Here is a 6,000-nt window from a genome sequence, read left to right as displayed (position 1 = left end):
GATTTCGAGAAATCAATACACTTTAGAAAGTATATTTTCAGGCTCTGTCCTCACCTGTGAATGTAGGCAACTAGAACCAAGGCAGTAACCACAGAGGCAAGAAAGAGCTGGGCTCTTTAGGTAGTCAGCAGCTGGAGTAGAAGAACTTCTCCATGATGCTGTGCTTGGAGGAGTCTGAAATGCCTGAATAACCACCCAAACCTCTCCACCACAGCCTTCTTGCCGAACATTAAAAGTTCATCTCCTCTTTTGGCTAAGACACACATTCTCAGTGGGAGTGATATCTCCCCCAAGCGGAAGAAAATTGGTTCTTGAAGGGAGAAAAAAATCTTGCTCTTTTAATGTATGGATATACAGATATTCCATAAAGAATTATACTGTTAATCTGTGGCATTAAAACTTCATGGTAAAGGAGATCAGAAAAAGATGCCTGTAAATGTTCCTGCGGGGAGGACTGTGCAATAATGAAAAATGTTGAGAAACACTGGATTCAGGCATTTTTCTCAGAAAAGCTCTGTCAAGATTATGTGAGCAGGAACAGCACAGAATCAAATGACTGACCAACAATTATTGAGCAACATTATACGTGGCCCACTTTATCAGTTATTATAAGAGAACAAAAGAGATACAAAATTTGATCCCTTTTTTTTAAAAGTACGTATAGATGAGTTGGGTAGTGAGGATCTAGCTCAGGATAAATAGATGCTGATGTGGATATCAACATCTGAAAATACAAAGAACTATTTAAAAGATTTTAATAATGTGAAACAGTTTATGAAAAGGGCTAACTAATTACACAAACAATAAGGTCAAGGGTAGCTCAAAGGAGAGAAAGATTAGGGTGGTGATCAGGGAGGGTTTCATACAGCAAATAGGATATGAACTGGACCCTAAGAGATGAGGGGGGTTGACTCAGTGGAGAAGAGATGGGAAAGTACCCAAACAAGAAAGCGGCTCTGGGCTAAGGCCTTGCATCAGAACACAGAGTAAGACTCTCAAGCCCAGAAGGGAAACAAAGTCTCAAGGGATCTAGGAGAGAGTTTAGAGGCCTGAGCCAAGTCTTGGCCAGTTCGAAGGTCTCATTGGGACAGTCTTCATTTTTTTTCCATTAAAAAACTTTTTTATGATAGCAATCTTAGTGCATGTGATGTAGTACCTCACTGTGTTTCTTTTAATTTTACATTTTTTTACTTAGTAAAATAAACATAACATAAAATTTATTGTTTTAACTCTTTTTAAATGTACAGTTCAGTGGCATTAAGTACACTCACACTGTTGTGCAACCATCACAACTATCCACCTCCAGAACTTTTTCACCATCCCATACCAAAACTCTATTCCCATTAAATAATAACTTCCCATGACCTTCTTCTCCCCACCCCTGCCAATCACTGTTCTACATTTTGTCTCTGTGTATTTAACTTTCCTAGGTACCTCATATAAGTGCCCTTTTGTGTCTGGCTTATTTCATTCAGAATAACATCTTCAAGTTTCACGCATGTTGCAGTATGTGTCAGAATTTTATTCTTTTTTAAAAAGGCTGAATAATGCTCCATTGTATCCAGCCCTTTCTTCCTTTTTTTTTTTTTAATATTTTAATGAGATTCTTGTCTGCTTACATTCTTTTTATTTATGTATGTATGTATGGCTGTGTTGGGTCTTCGTTTCTGTGCGAGGGCTTTCTCCAGTTGTGGCAAGCGGGGGCCACTCTTCATCGCGGTGCGTGGGTCTCTCACTATCGCGGCCTCTCTTGTTGTGGAGCACAGGCTCCAGACGCGCAGGCTCAGTAATTGTGGCTCACGGGCCGAGTTACTCCGCGGCATGTGGGATCTTCCCAGAACCAGGGCTCGAACCCGCGTCCCCTGCACTGGCAGGCAGATTCTCAACCACTGCGCCACCAGGGAAGCCCCAGCCCTTTCTTCTTGTTCCAACTTCCTTGATAATCTAGCTGAGAGACTAGAAGTGCAGGTATCCTTTCAAAGGTCTTAGGGTACAATGCTATAGCCATGGGAGGCCATATTACTCCAGGTTGAGCTGTAGTCACTGAAAAGACCCTCTAATCAAGGGTACATATAAACTCTGTCAGGAAAACTTCCCTTCAGAGACAGGACTTGGGGAGGGTGGTGCAAAGCAGAGCACACAGACCATGCCAGACCAGCAAGCTGCATCCCTGGCCCCAGCTGGGGAAGCTCTTCTGGGAGCTACCACAGTGACTGAGGAGGGCCAAGAAGTACTGAAGGTCACAGCAAGAGGAGGGAATAGTATCCCTGGAAATAAAATCAGGGAGTGACTTGGTGTCAAATATCAGTTATTTTGATTCCCAGGACTCAAAGGAAAAGAAAGACATGCAGAAGGCTTGATCTGGCTTAGAGTTGCAAGATGTGTTAGAGAGGGAAAGCACTAAAAGGTAAGAAGATATGGTGGTTATTGTGACACAGTGACAGAAAAAAAGGACACAGTGGGTAGTAGCACTTCTATAGGTGTATCTGTTAGCTACTGCTGCATAACAAACCACCCCAAAATTTAGTGGCTTAAAATAATTGTGTATTATTTCTTGTGACTCTATGAGTTGTCTGGAGGATTCTGCTCGTTTGGGCCAAGCCTGGCTGATCTCAGCTGGGCTCACTCATGAATCATCTGTTGTACCAGCTGGAGGCTGGCTGATCTAAGATGACATCTTCTGAGCTGACTTGAGTCTTCATGTGGTTTTCTTCTCCAGCAAGCTAGCCAGGGTTTATTTTCATGGTGATAGTAGAGGTCTGGGAGAGCAAGGAGAAGCAATGAAAGGCCTCTTGAGGCCTATGCTTGAAACTGGCATGTCATGATTTCTACCATGTTTTGGACAAAGAAAGTCACAAGTCCAGCCCAGATTCAAAAAGTAGATTCCACTTCTTGATGGGAGAAGCTGCAACTTCATGTTACAAAGAGAGTAGAGCAGAGAGGGATGGAAAATTTGAGCCATTTTTGCAAGCAATCTTTCCACAGAAGGAGAAATGAACGAGGGCTTCAAATTTACAACATATATGGAAGAAAAAAATGTGTTTCTTCATTTCCTATAACCAAGCTTATCTTTCTCATGAGACCCCACTGCCCTTAGTATGACTCTGGGGTCAAGAAAACTTCAGGTGTCTTAGTCTCCCTGTTGTAAAGTCACTTTGCAATAACTCAATCTCTTTTCGAAAGCTGCTCCTTTAGATTCTCTCTCTCCCTGTTCTTCCCCAAGATGGCATCCCATTGTTAGTAAGGCTCATGTGACATCATGGCAATGGGGTAGAAAAGACTTGGAGTCAAGATGTGGAAACAACATAAATGTCCATTGATGAATAAATGGATAAAGAAAATGTGGTATATATACAACAGAATCTTACTCAACCGTTTAAAAGAGCTTTCCTCTTTCTCTCAGTTTAAACTCTTCTATGTCATATCTCTCTTCTACCCTAGGGCAGAATTTCACAGCCTACGCATCACAGGTAGAAGCTAAATCTTCCTGAGACTATGGAGAAAACTCTAAGGTACACATTGGCCAGACATGGGTGTGAGATCTGTGGCTCAACTAGGAATTAGGGATTGCCAAGGATAAAACACATCAGTTTAACATCCTTCCTATCCCAAATATCATCCCTGTTACAGAAAGAAAAGAGAAGGGGTCATCAAGATTGATTGCAAAGTTTTCCACCTTTGTGACTAGGAGAATTTTGGACTCCTCGAAGAAAGAGGAAAATCAGAAGCATGATGATAAGGTCCATCTGCCTGAGTTGGAGGTAATTATAGAATCAATTGAAATGTCCACTTGAAGATATACAACTGGACTTTAGAAGAGAGGTTTGAAAAAGAGAAGTAGAATCTAGGCTCATGTGCATTAATAGGCTCCTATGCTGAAAAATCTCAGCACTAAAAGAGCTATCTCAGAAACAGGACACTGACAGTCCCCGTGGGTGGGGAAGTCAGAGAGATGGATGATTTAAGAATAAGGGAAGACCCACTTGAGGGCAGGGGCCATGCCTTTATCACCTATCAGTTGACTGAGGCTGACTTGAGTACTGTGATAAGAAGGATTCTGAGGCCAATTCCAGGCCGAGTAAATTTTGTGCTTTAATCTTGCTATTCAAGTGAAATGACTGTCAGGGTATAAGGAGGCAGGGTGTGGCTATGTGAACCACATATTTACCATCTCTGCAATGTGGTTCAGGATGACTAGGAAGTATAAAGATCTACCATTGACATTGCTTGTTATTTTCTGGAGGAGGAGACGTTTGAACTGAGCCTTGAAATAAGTAAATTTTGGTAGAGAAGGAAGAAGGCAGACCTTGGTGTTACGTTATACATGATATCACACATCACGTATCTAGGAGAGGTAAGCAAGGAAGCAAGGACTGGTGTTAAAACCATGGATTAGCTCTCTCAAACTCCATTCACCATTTTTCTAGTTTCCCTCATGTACAGGAAGACTTCTTTTCAGCAAGGATTCAGGCTGCAAAGACAGGCACTTTTTTTTTTTCCGTGTAGAAAGCAGACATGAAGGAAAGGCCATTTTCATACCCCTTTGGGCCCTTTACGCTAGCTACAGGTTATGGAAATGAATTTTTGGTTTTTTTCCCCTCAGTCACATTCTGGTGTTTTTTCCTCAGCTTCCTTGGTTAAGAGGCAGCTGCAACAGCAGTGACAGCAGTAGTTTCTGATCCCTGGATTGTTGCAGTATTTCTTGAATTATATCTGTCTGTTAGCAGCCTCTATGATGCTCCAGGGGTCGTCCTTGGAGGCCCAGCCTAGACTCTTCCTCCAGCCCTTCTGACACTTTTGTTAAGTACCCAACTGCCTGTATGAAATCCCTCGCTGCCTCAAACATCGCGAATGACTTCTGCTTTCTACACTGAGCCCCAGCTGGGATCAGGATAGTCAAAGATGGTGGAAAAAATATATGCTATGATCAGGAAACAAGGAGGAAAGCAGCTTGACTGAAGAAATGGGATTGTTTGGGGAGCTTAAGGAGATGGAAATATACTGGATTGATGGGGTCAGAGCCAGATTGTGGAAGCCCTTCATGCCATGGTATGGAGTTCGGGCTTGATCTCACAGGGAATAGCTATCATTGGTGAAGCAGATTGAGGGTGAGGCTGGTGCAGTGGAACACAGAGACTGAAATTGGAGGTTATTGCAATAGCAGTGCTTGAGACAAGGAGGACCTAGGATAAGGTAGGCTGGGAGTGAAAAGGAAAGAGTAAATTCCAAAAGTAAAAGGAAAGACTGGAAGTTGTGCATAAGATATAAAAGATGCAGTATTCCTGACCTCAAAAGCTCACACATTTGATTAAAAATACTAGTTTGTCACAAAATTGATGTGACGGTAAATATGTCAATATATATGGACATACGTATAATTCCAGGAGTTATGACTTTATTCGTTTAAAGTGAAAATTTATATTCTTCTCATTTGGTTTCTTCCTTTTACAGGAGGGTGGGGGAAGATTTGGTAAAATAATGTTACTTAGTCAAAGTTAGTGAAAATTCGTTTAAAGTGAAAATTTATATTCTTCTCATTTGGTTTCTTCCTTTTACAGGAGGGTGGGGGAAGATTTGGTAAAATAATGTTACTTAGTCAAAGTTAGACAAACTGGTTCTGATCCATCTACACAGGCTCATCCACTGACGCTGCTCCCTTTCACTGCTGAATCATTGCAGAGAGTGGCCAAGTAAAATAATAATCCCTGAGATTCTGGAATATTGCCTATCCTAGCAGTATAAACCTAGCAGAAGAGGGGCCAAGAGTGAAGAAATGTCCCCTGAGAAGTCCCGCTCCCAAGCCACCAAAGTTTCTGCCCTAGTTCCCAGGCCAGTCAAGCTCTCTCAAGTTATAGTAATTGTTCCTCTTTATCAAGTGTCTACTATGCCCAGGCTCTAAGCCAAGAGATTTACATCTGTCATCTCATTTTACCATCGTGATAATCTTTACAATAAATATTTTCTTTGTAATTAGTTAAATTACAAAACTGGGGCTCAGAA

This window comes from Balaenoptera acutorostrata, chromosome 7 (genome assembly GCF_949987535.1).
Source record: "Balaenoptera acutorostrata chromosome 7, mBalAcu1.1, whole genome shotgun sequence".
Classification (NCBI taxonomy): Eukaryota; Metazoa; Chordata; class Mammalia; order Artiodactyla; family Balaenopteridae; genus Balaenoptera; species Balaenoptera acutorostrata.
The sequence above is the reverse complement of the archived record's forward strand: the minus strand, read 5'-3'. Positions refer to the sequence as shown.